General features: G+C 42.8%; 1 long non-coding RNA gene across 2 annotated transcripts; it reads left to right on the top strand.

The window, feature by feature from the left end:
- The first annotated feature begins 637 nt into the window (after window positions 1–637).
- On the top strand, window positions 638–12,363 carry LOC139542317 (uncharacterized). 2 transcript variants are annotated; one of them, XR_011668488.1, is made up of 6 exons: window positions 638–732; window positions 1,423–1,502; window positions 2,483–2,604; window positions 2,706–2,795; window positions 10,315–10,446; window positions 10,556–12,363. It is a non-coding gene; the product is annotated as an uncharacterized lncRNA (long non-coding RNA). The 2 variants fall into 2 exon arrangements; XR_011668489.1 differs by having other exon boundaries at window positions 656–717; window positions 10,556–11,066.
- Window positions 12,364–17,776: the final 5,413 nt, after the last annotated feature.

Genomic DNA, 17,776 nt, shown 5'->3' with positions numbered 1-17,776 from the left:
CGGTCTACTATGAGTCTTAATCTTGGAACGCCATCTAAATCTCCCATAAATCAAATCATATTTTATTAAATTGGAACGCCGACTGTGGACCAGGCCTAACCGCCCAACATCATTGTCCGACCACACTAAAGCTCTTGTGGCTGAATGGAAGCAGGTCCCCGCAGCAATGTTCCAACATCTAGTGGAACACCTTCCCAGAAGAGTAGAGGCTGTTATAGCAGCAAAGGGGGGACCAACTCTGTATTAATGCCTATGATTTTGTAATGAGATGTTCGACAAGCAGATGTCCACACACTTTTGGTCATGTAGTGCTATGATGGAGGTCAATAAGAGTGTCGAATCTGGTTAACAAAAAAGGTAATGGTTTATTTGCTAGGTGTGGCTTATTGATCGAATAGAAGTTTCGTAATGATTAGGTTGTTAGAAGTGTACTGATATAAATAGGAAAAGTGACCTCCCAGTAACTCAAAAAAAATAACGTTATATCAGAGGCCAGTTGTCTCAGTGACTGCTACTGGGCTAAGAAATATGCACATCGTCCTGTTTTCAGTGTTCCCTATGGGAAATCAGACTAGTGCCACAAAACCAACCAGTGGCTAGAATTACAGTACACCCGGGTTGTTTTAGAAACCCCATTGACAATGCATGAGAAATGGTTTAGGGCTGTTTAGCCAAAGAATCCGCGCGCTGGGACAACTAGCAAGCTAAAGTTAGCTAGTGAGTCACAGAAATGTATGTTCAGCCTGTTAATTACTTCCGTCCAATTGGATTTACCTTACTAAATCAGCATGGCTTAACATATTTTATTTTGTTTTTGACTTTGACATTCTTGCTGGATAGATAGTTTGATAGCTAACACGCTAGCACTGCTAGCTAACTAATGCTAACAACGCTAGGTATGTGGATGCCTCTAGTTCCGAAGAGCAGCAGGCCAATAAGTCAACTTTGCTTTCAAACCTTTGTAATCATCTCTAAAGTGGTTTTACATGCAACCATTGCTAACTAGATAGACATTTGACTGTTGATGTCATTGGTTGTCTCTTTGGAGCTAAGTTAACTAGTTAAGCTAATAGCTTAATGTAGATGATATTATAGAGAGATCACACATTCATGCAGATGTGGTGGTGTCACATTGTCTTTATCCATACCATAGCTGCTGCTATAGATATGCCTTTTACTTGAGAGCTCTGCCCTCTTTTCTAGGTCTTCCTTGATTTTTTTTTGTTATTTTTGACCTGGTGAAATAAGTTAACGGTGGTGTTTACTCTCACTAGATAGAATTGTGTGGTTCAGTGGTAGTTTTTCAAAAGAAAATGGACATGTAAAGTATATCATCAGCAATTCTCAATCAGATGAGATAAACACCTTGAATTTCATTCATAAATGTGTCCACTAATTATTGTTGATATTACAATTCTTTAGGTCTTTCCAAAACCTGAAGCCCCCTGTCCCCAGCAGGAAAGACAAGGAAAAGTGTTGGCTTAACTTCCTATTGAAGAAATGTAAGATAACTCAATGTCATATTTAGAGTTACTGACATGAATAGAAGCATATACAAGCACTCAAAGTTATTTTACATCAGCAGTTGTCACAAAGTGCTTATACAGATACCCAGCCTAAAACCCCAAAGAGCAAGCAATGCAGATGTAGAAGCACAGTGGCTAGGAAAAACTCCCTAGAAAGGCAGGAACATATGAAGAAACCTGGAGAGGTGCCAGGCGCCGAGAGGTGGCCAGTCTTCTTCTGGCTGTGCTGGTGGATATTATAAAAGAGTACAGCTATTTAGGCCAGATCGTTCTTTAAGACATTTAAACATTCATAGATGACCAGCAGGGTCAAATAATAATCACAATGGTTATAGAGGGTGCAATAGTTCAGCAACTCAGGATTAAATGCCAGTTGGCTCTTCATAGCTGAGCATTTAGAGATTGAGACAGTAGGTCCGGTAGAGAGAGACAGGATCAAACAGCAGGTCTGGGACAAGGTAGCACTTCCAGTGAGCCCTGGGAAGTTCAAGGTTCCATAGCCGCAGACAGAAACATCAGAAACCGGATCAGTAGCACGACCAGGTGGACTGGGGACAGGGACAGGAGTCATCAGGCCAGGAAGTCCTGAGGCATGGTCCTAAATCCTTTATTTAATTTAAGTGTAGACCGAGAGGTTTTGTAACTTCACATGATTTAGCCAACTTGTCAATCCAGATCTGAATATTTGATATTTTACTGTACAATGTTGATAGTAATTTTTTCCAAAGCTAATCACTGAATGTCCTACTACAAGGATGTGGTCAGGTTGACACACTTCTGAGTCACAATAACACAGAACACACACATCACAGTTTGCGAGTGCAAGTACACTGAGCAGTTGGGAAAATTAAGTCTGCTGCGTGGTTGCCCTATACACACACAAACACACACACTTAATTTAGGTTAGTGTGTAGTCAAGGCTTTGTCATTAACATAATATTGTGCCTATCTTTCAGATCTGCCAACTAGGCTCAGTGGGTGACAGGTAACTGTGTTTCCACCAAGCTGTTCCAGGCCTGAAGTGGCACCCTGGAACTTCTAGAGGCTTGTAGACTTGAAGCTGTGTGATGTGGTCCAGGTAATTATCACACACACACGTATAAACACTCACTCACTTAATCACTCTCTGTTTGTTGTATAATTATTTTCACTTAAGAAAATTGTGCCGCTCTCTTTTAGATCTGACACCCCTATTAGCTCAACCACAGCCCTCATAGCTGCAGTCTTCTGCTCCTGCACCTGCTACACTTGCCGCGACAGGTGATACAGGTAAATATCACATACAGTACCAGTCAAAAGTTTGGACACACCTACTCATTCAAGGGTTTTTCTTTATTTTTACTATTTTCTACATTTTAGAATAATAGTGAAGACATCAAAATTATGAAATAACACATATGGAATCATGTAGTAACCAAAAAAGTGTTAAACAAATCAAATTATATTTTTATTTTAGATTCTTCAAAGTAGCCACTGTTTGCCTTGATTACAGCTTTGCACACTCTTGGTATTCTCTCAACCAGCTTCACGAGGTAGTCACCTGGAATGCATTCAAATTAACAGGTGTGCCTTGTTAAAAGTTAATTTGTAGAATTTCGATTCTTCTTAAGTTTGAGCCAATCAGTTGTGTTGTGACAAGGTAGGGGTGGTATACAGAAGATAGCCCTATTTGGTAAAAGACCAAGTCCATATTATGGCAAGAACAGCTCAAATAAGCAAAGAGAAACGACGGTCCATCATTACTTTAAGACATGAAGGTCAGTCAATACGCAGCCACGAAAACCATCAAGCGCTATGATGAAACTGGCTCTCATGAGGAACAACACAGGAAAGGAAGACCAAGAGTTACCTCTGCTGCAGAGGATACGTTTTTTAGAGTTACCAGCCTCAGAAATTGCAGCCCAAATAAATGCTTCAGAGTTCAAGTAACAGACACATCTCAACATCAACTGTTCAGAGGAGACTGCATGAATCAGACCTTGATTGTCAGAATGCTGCAAAGAAACCACTACTAAAGGACACCAATAAGAAGAAGAGACTATCTTGGGCCAAGAAACACAAGCAATGGACATTAGACCGGTGGAAATCTGTCCTTTGGAGATTTCTGTCCTTTGGAGAGTCCAAATTGGAGATTTCTGGTAACAACCGCCGTGTCTTTGTGAGATGCAGAGTAGGTGAACGGATGAGTGTGTGTGGTTCCCAACGTGAAGCAGGTGTGATGGTGTGGGGGGGCTTTTCTGGTGACACTGTTGGCGATTTATTTAGAATTCAAGGCACACTTAACCAGCATGGCTACCACAGCATTCTGCAGGGATACGCCATCCCATCTGATTTGCGCTTAGTGGGACTATAATTTGTTTTATAACAGGACAATGACCAAACACTCCTCCAGGCTGTGTAAGGGCTATTTGTATAATGACACAGATGAAGAGACAGGAGGCAGATGGCTCGAGTCTCTGATATTTATTAAAATACAAGAGGCAGGTTGAGGACAGGCAGAATTTCATTAACCCGGTCAGAGTCCGAAAGGTTCAGGGTGACAGACAGGCTCGAGGTCAGGGTAGGCAGGAGGTCTCAGTGTCAGGGCAGGCAGAAAAGGTCGGAACCGGGAGGGCTAGAAAACAGAGACTAGGAAAACCAGGAGCATGGAAAAAACACGCTGGTAGGCTTGACGAGACAAGACGAACTGGCAATAGACAAACAGAGGATACAGGTATAAATGCACTGGTGATAATGGGGAAGATGGACGACACCTGGAGGGGGGTGGAGACAAGCACAAAGACAGGTAAAACAGATCAAGGTGTGACAAATTGACCAAGAAGGAGTGATGGATTGCTGCATCAGATGACCTGGCCTCCACAATCACCTGACCTCAACCCATTTGAGATGGTTTTGGATGAGTTAGACCACAGAGTGAAGGAAAAGCAGCCAACAAGTGCTCAGCATATGTGGGAACTCCTTCAAGACTGTTGGAAAATCATTCCTCATGAAGCTGGTTGAGAGAATGCCAAGAGTGTGGAAAGCTGTTATTTTATTTATTTATTTCACCTTTATTTAACCAGTTAGGCAAGTTGAGAACAAATTCTTATTTACAATTGCGACCTGGCCAAGATAAAGCAAAGCAGTTCGACACACTCAACAACACACAGTTACACATGGAGTAAAACAAACATACAGTCAATAATACAGTAGAAAAATAAGTCTATATACAATGTGAGCAAATGAGTTGAGATAAGGGATGTAAAGGCAAAAAAAGGCCATGGTGGCGAAGTAAATATAATATAAATACAATATAGCAAGTAAAACACTGGAATGGTAGATTTGCAGTGGAAGAATGTGCAAAGTAGAAATAGAAATAATGGGGTGCAAAGGAGCAAAATAAATACATAAATAAATACAGTAGGGGAAGAGGTAGTTGTTTGGGCTAAATTATAGATGGGCTATGTACAGGTGCAGTAATCTGTGAGCTGCTCTGACAGCTGGTGCTTAAAGCTAGTGAGGGAGATAAGTGTTTACAGTTTCAGAGATGTTTGTAGTTCATTCCAGTCATTGGCAGCAGAGAACTGGAAGGAGGAGTTGGCTTTGGGGGTGACCAGAGAGATATACCTGCTGGAGCGCGTGCTACAGGTGCTGCTATGGTGACCAGCGAGCTGAGATAAGGGGGGACTTTACCTAGCAGGGTCTTGTAGATGACCTGGAGCCAGTGGGTCTTTGATGGTCTTCCTAAGCCAGGATTCAGACACGGCTAGGACATCCGGGTTGGCAGAGTGTGCTAAAGCAGTGAATAAAACAAACTTAGGGAGGAGGCTTCTAATGTTAACATGCATGAAACCAAGGCTATTACGGTTACAGAAGTCATCAAAAGAGAGCGCCTGGGGAATAGGAGTGGAGCTAGGCACTGCAGGGCCTGGATTCACCTCTACATCACCAGAGGAACAGAGAAGGAGTAGGAGTAGGATAAGGGTACGGCTAAAAGCTATGAGAATTGGTCGTCTAGGACGTCCGGAACAGAGAGTAAAAGGAGGTTTCTGGGGGCGATAAAATAGCTTCAAGGTATAATGTACAGACAAAGGTATGGTAGGATGTGAATACAGTGTAGGTAAACCTAGGCATTGAGTGATGATGAGAGATATTGTCTCTAGAAACATAATTGAAACCAGGTGATGTCATTGCATGTGTGGGTGGTGGAATTGAACAGTTGGATAAGGTATAATGAGCAGGGCTAGAGGCTCTACAGTGAAATAAGCCAATAAACACTAACCAGAACAGCAATGGACAAAGCATATTGACATTAAGGAGAGGCATGCTTAGCAGAGTGATCATAAGGGTCCAGTGAGTAGTGAGGTTGGTTGGGGTCACGGCGATTCAGACAGCTAGCCGGGCATCAGTAGTCAGTCGTGAAGGCCCGGTGGGGCTCCGCATCGGCAGTAAAACGGGTCCGGATAGGTGATTGTAGCCCAGGAGTGGCTGATGGAACTCTTCAGCTAGCTAGCTCCGGAATAATTTATGTTTGCTCCAGTACCAACGTTAGCCAATAGTCACTCGGATAGCAGCAAGCTAGCTGCAAGATCCAGGTGTAAATGTCCAGAGCTTGCGGTAGAAATCCGGGGATATGGAGAGAAAATAGGTCCGGTATGCTCTGGTCTGATTCGTGTTGTACAAAACTGGCGATAGCTTTTCGAGCTAAAGGATAGCTGATGACCGCCAACCGTGGTTAGCTGAATACTAACGTTAGCCAGTGAACTGGCTAACTTCTGGCTAGCTTCTGTTGTGGATTTCAGATTAGAGGTGAATAATACTTTTTTTTTAATGGTGAGGCGGGTTGCAGGAAAGTGTTTTGAAGTTGAGTTTTTAGAAAAAATAAATAAAAAGATATGCGAAGAAAAGACGGAAATATATATTATATACACAGGACACAACAAGACGAGGACAAAGGGCGTCAAGGCATAGGGTGGCTACTTTGAAGAATCTAAAATCTAAAATATATTTTGATTTGTTTAAGTTTTTTGGTTACTTCCATATGTGTTATTTCATAGTTTTGATGTCTTCACTATTATTCTACAATGTAGAAAATAGTAAAAATAAGAAAAACCCTTGAATGAGTAGGTGTTTCCAAGATTTTGACTAGTACTGTACATGTATACACACTAGAGGTTGACCGATTATGATTTTTCAAAGCCGATACCGATTATTGGAGGACCCAAAAAAGCCGATATCGATTAATCGGCCGATTGTTTTATTTTATTTGTAATAATGACAATTAAAACAATACTGAATGAACACTTATTTTAACTTAATATAATACATCAATAAAATCAATTTAGCTTTAAATAAATAATGAAACATGATGAAACTTGCTCAGAACATGAGAACATATGAAAGCTGGTGGTTCCTTTTAACATGAGTCTTCAACATTACCAGGTAAGAAGTTTTAGGTTGTAGTTATTATAGGAATTATAGGACTATTTCTCTCTATACCATTTGAATTTCATTAACCTTTGACTATTGGATGTTCTTATAGGCACTTTAGTATTGCCAGTGTAACAGTATCGCTTCCATCCCTCTCCTCGCTCCTACCTGGGCTCAAACCAGGAACACAACGACAACAGCCAACCTCGAATCAGCATTACCCATGCAGAGCAAGGGGAATAACTACTCCAAGTCTCAGAGCGAGTGACATTTGAAACGCTATTAGCGCGCACCCCGCTAACTAGCTAGCCATTTCACATCGGTTACACCAGCCTAATCTCGGGAGTTGATAGGCTTGAAGCACAGCGAAGAGCTTCTGGCAAAACGCAGGAAAGTGCTGTTTGAATGAATGCTTACGAGCCTGCTGCTTCCTACCACCGCTCAGTCAGACTGCTCTATCAAATCATAGACTTAGTTATAACATAATAACACACAGAAATACAAGCCTTAGGTCATTAATATGGTCGAATCCGGAAACTATCATCTCGAAAACAAGACATTTATTCTTTCAGTGAAATACGGAACCGTTCCGTATTTTATCTAACGGGTGGGATCCATAAGTCTAAATATTCCTGTTACATTACACAACCTTCAATGTTATGTCATAGTTACGTAAAATTCTGGCAAATTAGGCGGCCCAAACTGTTGCATATACACTGACTCTGCGTGCGATGAATGCAAGATAAGTGACACAATTTCACCTGGTTAATATTGCCTGCTAACCTGGATTTCTTTCAGCTAAATATGCAGGTTTAAAAATATATACTTCTGTGTATTGATTTTAAGAAAGGCATTGATGTTTATGGTTAGGTACCCATTGGAGCAACGATACGCACCGCATCGATATGCAACGCAGGACACTCTAGATAAACTAGTAATATCATCAACCATCTGTAGTTATAACAAGTGATTATGATTGATTGATTGATTGTTTTTTCTAAGATAAGTTTAATGCTAGCTAGAAACTTACCTTGGCTTCTACTGCATTTGCGTAACAGGCAGGCTCCTCGTGGAGTGCAATGTAATCAGGTGGTTAGAGCGTTGGACTAGTTAACTGTAAGGTTGCAAGATTGAATCCCCCGAGCTGACAAGGTAAAAATCTGTCGTTCTGCTCCTGAACGAGGCAGTTAACCCACCGTTCCTAGGCCGTCATTGAAAATAAGAATGTGGTCTTAACTGACTTGCCTTGTTAAATAAAGATTAAATAAAGGTGTAAAAAAAATATAAAATAAAAAAAACGGCCAAATCGGTGTCCAAAAATACCGATTTCCGATTGTTATGAAAATTTGAAATCGGCCCTAATTAAATCGGCCATTCCGATTAATCGGTCGACCTCTAATACACACATCCCTACTCTCCCTCACTTGGGGCTCTATTCAATCACATACGCTTTAGCCGACATCCGCATAGCGTTTGTTTTGGTGGTGTCATTGGCAGTGTCATCATTATTTGTAAAACGTCCTCTCACTGTCAATTGCATTTATTTTCAGCAAACTTAACATGTGTAAATATTTGTATGAACATAACAAGATTCAACAACTGAGACATAAGCTGAACAAGTTCACCAGACATGTGACTAACATAAATGGAATAATGTGTCCCTGAACAAAAGGGGGGTTCAAAAGTAACAGTCAGTATCTGGTGTGGCCACCAGCTGCATTAAGAATTGCAGTGCATCTCCTCCTCATGGACTGCACCAGATTTGCCAGTTCTTGCTGTGAGATGTTACCCCACTCTTCCACCAAGGCACCTGCAAGTTCCGGACATTTCTGGGGGGAATGGCACTAGCCCTCACCCTCTGATCCATCAGGTCCCAGATGTGCTCAATGGGATTGAGATCCGGGCTCTTCGCTGGCCATGGCAGAACACTGACATTCCTTTCTTACAGGAAATCACACAGTACGAGCAGAATGGCTGGTGGCATTGTCATGCTGGAGGGTCATGTCAGGATGAGCCTGCAGGAACGGTACCACATGAGGGAGGAGGATGTCTTCCCTGTAACGCACAGCATTGAGATTGCCTGCAATGACAACAAGCTCAGTCTGATGATGCTGTGACACACCGCCCCAGACCATGACAGATCCTCCACCTCCAAATCAATCCCGCTCCAGAGTACAGGCATCGGTGTAACGCTCATTCCTTCGACGATAAACGCGAATCCGACCATCACCCCATGTAAGTCAAAACCGTGACTTGTCAGTGAAGAGCACTTTTTGCCAGTCCTATCTGGTCCAGCCACAGTGGATTTGTGCCCATAGGCGACGTTGTTGCCGGTGATGTCTGATGGGGACCTGCCTTACAACAGGCCTACAAGCCCTCAGTCCAGCCTCTCTCAGCCTATTGCGGACAGTCTGATGGAGGGATTGTGCGTTCCTGGTGTAACTCGGGCAGTTGTTATTGCCATCCTGTACCTGTCCCGCAAGTGTGATGTTCGGATGTACCGAGCCTGTGCAGGTGTTGTTACATGTGGTCTGCCACTGCGAGGACAATCAGCTGTCCGTCCTGTCTCTCTGTAGCGCTGTCTTAGGCGTCTCACAGTACGGACATTGCAATTTATTGCCCTGGCCACATCTGCAGTCCTCATGCCTCCTTGCAACATGCCTAAGGCACGTTCACCTACATGAGCAGGGACGCTGGGCATCTTTCTTTTGGTGTTTTTCAGAGTCAGTAGAAAGGCCTCTTTAGTGTCCTAACTTTTCATAACTGTGACCGTAATTGCCTACCGTCTGTAAGCTGTTAGTGTCTTTGTGACCGTTCCACAGTTGCATGTTCATTAATTGTTTATGGTTCATTGAACAAGTATGGGAAACAGTGTTTAAACCCTTTACAATGAAGATCTGTGAAGTTATTCAGATTTTTACGAATTATCTTTGAAAGACAGGATCCTGAAAAAGGGACATTTCTTTTTTTGCTGAGTTTATATAGCCTACACTTTCTCGTTCGGAACTTGTATCACGAGTAGGATGAGTGTGGCTTTGTGACAATGATCAAGAGCAGCTGGTTACCGATTTTACAACTCCACCGCAGTTAAACCTCAGACACCACCAAAACAACAGCTATGTGGGAGTCGGCTATCTGCAGCAGGTAGTCTAGTGGTTAGAGTGTTGGGCCAGTAACCAAAAGGTTGCCAGATCGAATCCCTGAGCTGACAAGGTAAAAATCTGTCATTCAGCCACTGAACAAGGAAGTTAGCCCACTGTTCCTAGGCTGTCATTGTAAATAAGAATGTGTTCTTAACTGACTTGCCTTATTAAATAAAGGTTAAAAAAAAGTATTCGGTATCTGATTGAATCTAAAACATTGTGCCTCTCTCTTTCAGATCTGCCACCCTTAGCAGTTCAGCTGCATTCACAGCAGTCCCCTGCTGTGGTATTTATTTTACTGGCTGCACCAGGTCCTACTACACTGGCCGTGAAGGGAGAAACTTTTAAGGATTCTCAGATGGAATCAGGTAATTCAGCTTACATTATCATACACATTCACTCACACCAACAGATGTACACACACAAACATGTTGTTGAGCTATATACTTACTGCCACTTTGTGCATCTCTCTTTCAGATCTACCATGCACTCCACCACTGCCCGACAGCCTCTCCCAGACGTGCATACACTGGGCCTATCAAGACTGACAAAGCAGAGATGGGTGAGTGACAAGGAAAAATAAAACACAACATGCACACACACTCTCTCGCTGTCACACACACACACACACACACACACATTATCCCCAATGTAAATCATTTGTAATTACTTGTTTATTTTATGTATTCTCCATTTTATTTTAGGATCGGAGATATCTACTCCTACATATCCATTATCAACATCTACATAATTAATCTAAATAGCTATCAAATCAAAGTGTGATTGATAATATTGTAAAAGAGTATTGCTTAATGTGTACAGTTTGAGGAAATTCTGTGTGCTTTTTCTGAGTTGAAAAACATTACTCGCTCTCACACTCTCTCTCTCTCCCTCACATACAGTATATACAAGGTTGCCAGGAGTGGCAGGCAGATAGTACATTAAAAACACTTTTGCAGGACAATAAACTAAGGCCCCTGGCTACCCATCACATTGCTCTGGCCAAACTGATGTTTGTTCTCCACAATGAATGTATGTAGCGATTTAAATTCAGGGTGAGTCATCAGGCAACCAAGGCCAAGGAATGGAGAGAGAGATGACCTGGAGGGAGTTCCAGACCTCAGCTTTTTCTGAAGCAGAAAAGCAGAGATGGGTGGCTGACAAGGAAGAAAAAAACCACAACCTGCACACACTCTCTCTCTCTCCTCTCTCTCACACACACACGCAGTCTGTAAATATATAAATACATTGTAAGATATCTAGGCCTCTAACTCTCAAGTGCACTAAAAAAGGTTTATCATAAAAAGTATCATTAATAATGGACACAATTATATAATTAATACATATTAGAATAATAATACAGAAGAGTGACCAATAGTTACTGTATTGTGATTGTTTAAGTGTTTTAATTAGTCAACAAGTAGTGCCCCAAGGGGGGATCGAACCATGTCCCAAAAGCAGCAGAAAAGGTCAAATAAGGTCACAAAACTGTTTGTTACGGCTATACAAGTCTGGCAATAACGTGGTGCCTGGTCGTCACTAGTTACCACAAACACAAAGTCATATAATCCCACCTATTTATACAATCTATCTTCTTAAAATGTGATTTTAAACCTAACTCTAACCTTAACCACACTACTAACCTTATGCCTAACCCTAACCTTAAATTAAGACCAAAAAGCACTTTTTTCCCCCATACATTTTTAGGATACAGTTTTGACTTTGTGGCTATGGTAACTAGTGGAAACCGTTGCACCTGTTGTTCACATGCATATCCGTTCTCTCATTGGCTAGAATTTTCCCACCTGATCTTACCTTCTCCAACTGCCTTCCATTTTTGAAGACATGGGACACGTTCGAGCGTATCGTTGGTCACCGTCTTTCAAAACGTGTTGCGTTATGTGCATAGAAATTGTCTGACTTGCTCCTACATGTCGACTGGATGAACTTTACAGAAATCATGTGATCAAAGGTAATGAAGTTGACTGCAAGTTTCTGCAGCTGCTCTTCACCAACTTCCTCCTGCAGCCTTGCCTGCATTGTGGGAGGCACTATTGTAAACCAATCAATTGGGTGTTTATTTGATCCACGTGAATGGGACCAAAGACATGACTGAAACAGGAACCAACTTCCTGTATACAGTGGATAACCTATATACAAATGAATGTGATATTTGAGGCTCTGTACAATGAACACACATGATTTCCGTTTGTGAGCGTGTGATATGGGTATTGGAGCCATGTTATTTCGACATTATAAATAAAACCTTTGATAAACAATGACAACACTGGGATGTTGATCTGAGCATTGCTGTTGGAAAATCAGTGTCCAACTTGTGGCCATCGAAGATGCACCTCCCCCCCACTTCAATCCTCGACTTTTGTCTACAGTCGGTAGCTTTCACAACTCAAACGCACCCATTGGTAGTGTTTGAGAGCATCAAAACGACTGCAGGTGACTGACTGATCTACAAACCTCCTTGCATCATAAATAACAACTAATTATTGGTAAATCAGTCAGTCACAATTTAACCGTTATACATTGCGGTTTTGATCCTCTCGAACACAGACCATTTATTTTAATTGATGTTAGAGCAGCCACTACAGTATCTGGTCAATATAGTGGATAGTCTGTATAAAATAACACAAGAAATCTTTTTTTTTTTTACATTTTTGTAGAGAAGATCTTAGTCACGCAATTTTACGTCTAACTAAGATGGTTTTGAGGTAGAGTATCTCATGATAAGCTGTAGACCACGCTATCTACCTAGAGAGTTTTCATCTATATTCTTCGTAGCTGTCTATTTACCGCCATAAACCGATTCTGGCACTAAGTCTACACTCAATGAGCTGTATACGGCCATAAGTAAAGAGGAAAACGCTCATCCAGAGGCGGCGCTCCTAGTGGCCGGGGACTTTAATGCAGGGAAACTTAAATCTGTTTTTACCTCATTTCTACCAGCATGTTAAATGTGCAACCAGAGAGGGAAAAAAACTCTAGACCACCTTTACTACACACACAGAGACGCGTACAAAGCTCTCCCTTGCCCTCCATTTCGCAAATCTGACCATAATTCTATCCTCCTGATTCCTGCTTACAAGCTAAAATTAACGCAGGAGCACCAGTGATTCGTCAATAAAAAAGTGGTCAGATGAAGCAGATGTTAAGCTACAGGACTGTTTTGCTAGCACAGACTGGAATATTTTCCTAATTCTTCCGATGGCATTGAGGAGTACACCACATCAGTCACTGGCTTCATTAATAAGTGCATCGATGACGTCGTACCCACAGTGACTACGTACATACCCCAACCAGAAACCATGGATTACAGGCAACATCCGCACTGAGCTAAAAGGTAGAGCTGCCGCTTTCAAGGAGCAGGATTCTAACCCGGAAGCTTATAAGAAATCCCGCTATGCCCTCCGACAAACCACCAAACAGGCAAAGCCTCAATACAGGACTAAGATCAAATCGTACTACACGGCTCCGATGCTCGTTAGATGTGGCAGGGCTTGCAAACTATTACAGACTACAAAGGGAAGCACAACCGAGAGCTGCCCAGTGACACGAGCCTACCAGATGAGCTAAATTACTTCTATGCTCGCTTCGAGGCAAGTAACACTGAAACATGCATGAGAGCATCAGCTGTTCCGTACTACTGTGTGATCACGCTCTCCGCAACCGATGTGAGTAAGACCTTTAAAGAGGTCAACATTCACAAGGCCGCATGGCAAGACGAATTACCAAGACGTGTACTCAGAGCATGCGCTGACCAACTGGAAAGTGTCTTCACTGACATTTTCAACTTCTCCCTGTCTGAGTCTGTAATACCAACATGTTTCAAGCTGACCACCATAGTCCCTGTGGCCAAGAACATGGAGGTAACCTGCCTAAATGACTACCGACCCATAGCACTCTGTAGCCATGAAGTGATTGAAAGGCTGGTCATGACCCACTCCAATTCGCATACTGCCCCAACAGATCCACAGATGACACAATCTCAATCACACTCCACACTGCCCTTTCCCACCTGGACAAAAGGAACACCTATGTGAGAATGCTGTTCATTGACTACAGTTCAGCGTTCAACACCATAGTGCCCACAAAGCTCATCACTAAACTAAGGACCCTGGGACTAAACACCTCCCTCTGCAACTGGATCCTGGACTTCCTGACGGGCCGCCCCCAGGTGGTAAGGGTAGGCAGTGGTAGACCTGATCACTGACAACAATGAGACAGCCTATAGGGAGGAGGTCAGAGACCTGGCAATGTGGTGCCAGGACAACAACCTCTCCCTCAATGTGAGCAAGACAAAAGGAGCTTATCGTGGACTACAGGAAAAGGCTGGCCGAACAGGCCTCCATTAACATTGAAGGGGCTGTAGTGAAGCGGGTCGAGAGTTTCAAGTTCCTTTGGTGTCCACATCACAACGAACTATCATGGTCCAAACACACCAGACAGTCATGAAGAGGGCATGACAACACCTTTTCCCCCTCAGGAAACTGAAAAGATTGCCATGGGTCCCCAAATCCTCAAACAGTTATACAGCTGCACCATCAAGAGCATCCTGACCGGTTGTATCCCCGGCTGGTATGGCAACTGCTAAGCGTCTGACCATAAGGCGCTACAGAGGGTGGTGTGTACAGCCTAGGACATCACTGGAGCCAAGCTTACTGCTATTAATGACCTTTATACTAGGCGGTGTCAGAGGAAAGCCCCAAAAATTGTCAAAGACCCCAGTCACCCAAGTCATAGACTGTTTTCTCTGCTATCGCATGGCAAGCGGTACCGGGGCGCCAAGTCTAGAACCAAAAGACTCCTTAACAACTTCTACCCCCAAGCCATTGGACTGCTGAACAATTAATCAAATGGCCACCGGACTATTTACATTGACCCCCCCGCCCCCCCAATTTGGTTTTTACACTGCTGCTGCACTGTTTATTATCTATGCATAGTCACTTCACTCCTACCTACATGTACAAATTACCTCGACTAACCTGTACCCCCGCACATTGACCCCCTGTATATGGCCTCTTTATTGTTATTTTATTGTGTTACTTAAAAAAAAAAAACTTTAGTTTATTTGGTAAATATTTTCTTAACTCTTTCTTGAACTGCACTGTTGGTTAAGGGCTTGTAAGTAAGCATTTCACTGTAAGGTCTATACATGTTGTATTCGGATGTGTATTCGGATGCATGTGACAAATAAAGTTTGATTTTGATTTGAGTAACCGGGTGGTAGCCGGCTAGTGACAGTGACTAAGTTCAGGGGAGGGTATTGGGTGGAGGCCGGCTAGTGATAGATATTTAAACAGTCTGAAGGCCTTGAGATAGAAGCTGTTTTTCAGTCTCTTTTGGCCTTCCTGTGACATTGGGTTCTGTAGGTGTCTTGGAGGGCAGGCAGTGTGCCCCCAGTGATGTGTTGGGCAGACCACACCACAATCTGGAGAGCCCTGCGGTTGCGGGCGGTGCAGTTTCCGTACCAGATGGTGATACAGCTCGACAGGATGCTCTTAATGGTGCATCTGTAAAAGTTTGTGAGAGTCTTAGGGGCCAAGACACATTTCTTCAGCCTCCTGAGGTAGAAGAGGCTGTGTTTGTGGACCATTTCAGATTGTCAGTGATGTGTATGCCGAGGAACTTGAAGCTTCTCACCTTCTCCACTGTGGTCCCGTCGATTTGTATGTTGAGCATTTATAACCTGGCAGAGACTAGGAAACAGGAAGCACTTGTAATTTAATTCACTTTGTCAAACTAAGCCAATAAACACTTAGCAAGGTAAACAACTCCACAATGACAGTTTAGATACTATAACCTGTACGAGACAGAAATATATAGAATAGTTTTAAAGAGCTGGACTAGTGAAGAAACTATTTTCCCCCAATTAGTAATGGCGTGTCCCTTCTTAATGAGCAGACCATGGTCACCTGCATGCTTGGTGGCCACACCCCTCCACATGCTACAAGACAGATCTCATACACAAACATTTGTAAGACAGATGGCCCAGTGGGAGTGAGATTTTTGGAGGTAAATCTGGGAGACTCCTAGATGTGAGAAATGTGTGGGAGGACATGAGACAAAGGAATGTGTAGTATCGGTGGAAAACGTTGTGTGTGTAAACTGTAGGGCTACCCATGGTGCTGGAGATCAGAGGTGTCCAGTGAGAGAAAGGCAGGTTCGGCTTACCAGGATCAGAGTAGTGCAGAAGGTGTCGTATGCTGAGGCAGTGAAGTAAGTAGTAGAGGAAGATGGGTCCAGGTTCATTGATTCTAAGAGGATCCCTGTGAGTAGGCCGAGGACAAAAGTGATAGGAATAACATGTGCTTTAGTAAAAAAAAAATTGGGGGGGGCATTCATGTCCATGGTTGTCAGTTGTACCGCAGGAATTGTACTGCAGGAATGGAATGTAAATCACAGAGGATAGATGTTGTGGTGGCAGCTGCAGAGAAGTACTTGGGTGTTTTAGATTTTACAGCAGATGAGTTACAAGATGTTTTGAACTATAGTATCCTGTCCTCCCAGCCTGCTGGCCTGGAGTAGCATCAGATCGGGTCAAGGTAGTGGAATAGTGGTGAGGTTTTAATGGGTGCAGGGTTAGTTGGTAGGGCAATTTCTTTTCATAAATTGTAATGAATTCATACTGGAGAATAGTAGGCTGATACACAGCCAATACAGTAGGTGGCGGCATGCACCTGTAAAATTTGTTTGCGTACTGCCATAATACCGAAGAAGAACAGTTGTAATAATTGCTTTAGACTGGCAAATAGTACTGCTTTAGACTAGCAAAGTAACTATACTAAACTCAAATATAAATGCGACATGCAATTTCAAAGATTGAGTTACAGTTGATATAAGGAAATCAGTCAATTGAAATAAATATATTAGGCCCTAATCTAAAGATGTCACTTGATTTGGAATACAGATACCTGAAAAAGGTAGGGGCATTGATCAGAAAACCAGTCAGTACCTGGTGTGACCACCATTTGCCTCACTTGCATAGAGTTGATCAGACCGTTGATTGTGGCCTTTGGAATGTTGTCCCACTCCTCAATGGCTGTGCAAAATTGGTGGACATGCGCAATGGGTCACATGTCTGAGTATGCAAGCCATGGCAGAACTGGGTCATTTTCAGCTTCCAGGAATTGTGTACAGATCCTTGAGACATGGGAATGTGCAATATCATGCTGAAACATGAGGTGATGGCAGCGGTTGAATGGCACGATAATGGGCATCAGGATCTCATCACGATATCTCTGTGCATTCAAATTGCCATTGATAAAATACAATTGTGTTCATTGTCCGTACCAATACAGATGGGATTCCCTGGGACTGTTTCTGACAGTTTGTGCAGAAATTCTTCCGTTGTGCAAACCCACAGTTTCATCAGCTGTCCGGGTGGCTGGTCTCAGTCGATCCTGCAGGTGAAGAAGCCGGATGTGGAGGTCCTTGGCTGGCATGGTTACACATGGTCTGTGGTTGTGAGGCCAGTTGGACAATACTGCCAAATTCTCTAAAACGAAGTTGGAGGCGGCTTATGCTACAGAAATGTACATTAAATTCTCCGACAACAGCTCTGGTGGACGTTCCTGCATGCAATTGCACACTTTCAAACTTGAGACATCTGTGGCATTGTGTTGTGTGACAAAACTTCACATTTTAGGGTGGCCTTTTATTGTCCCCAGCACAAGGTGCACCTGT

The sequence above is a fragment of the Salvelinus alpinus genome, chromosome 17 (genome assembly GCF_045679555.1).
Source record: "Salvelinus alpinus chromosome 17, SLU_Salpinus.1, whole genome shotgun sequence".
Taxonomy (NCBI): Eukaryota; Metazoa; Chordata; class Actinopteri; order Salmoniformes; family Salmonidae; genus Salvelinus; species Salvelinus alpinus.
Note: the sequence above shows the minus strand (reverse complement) of the source record. Positions and strands in the feature narration are given on the sequence as shown.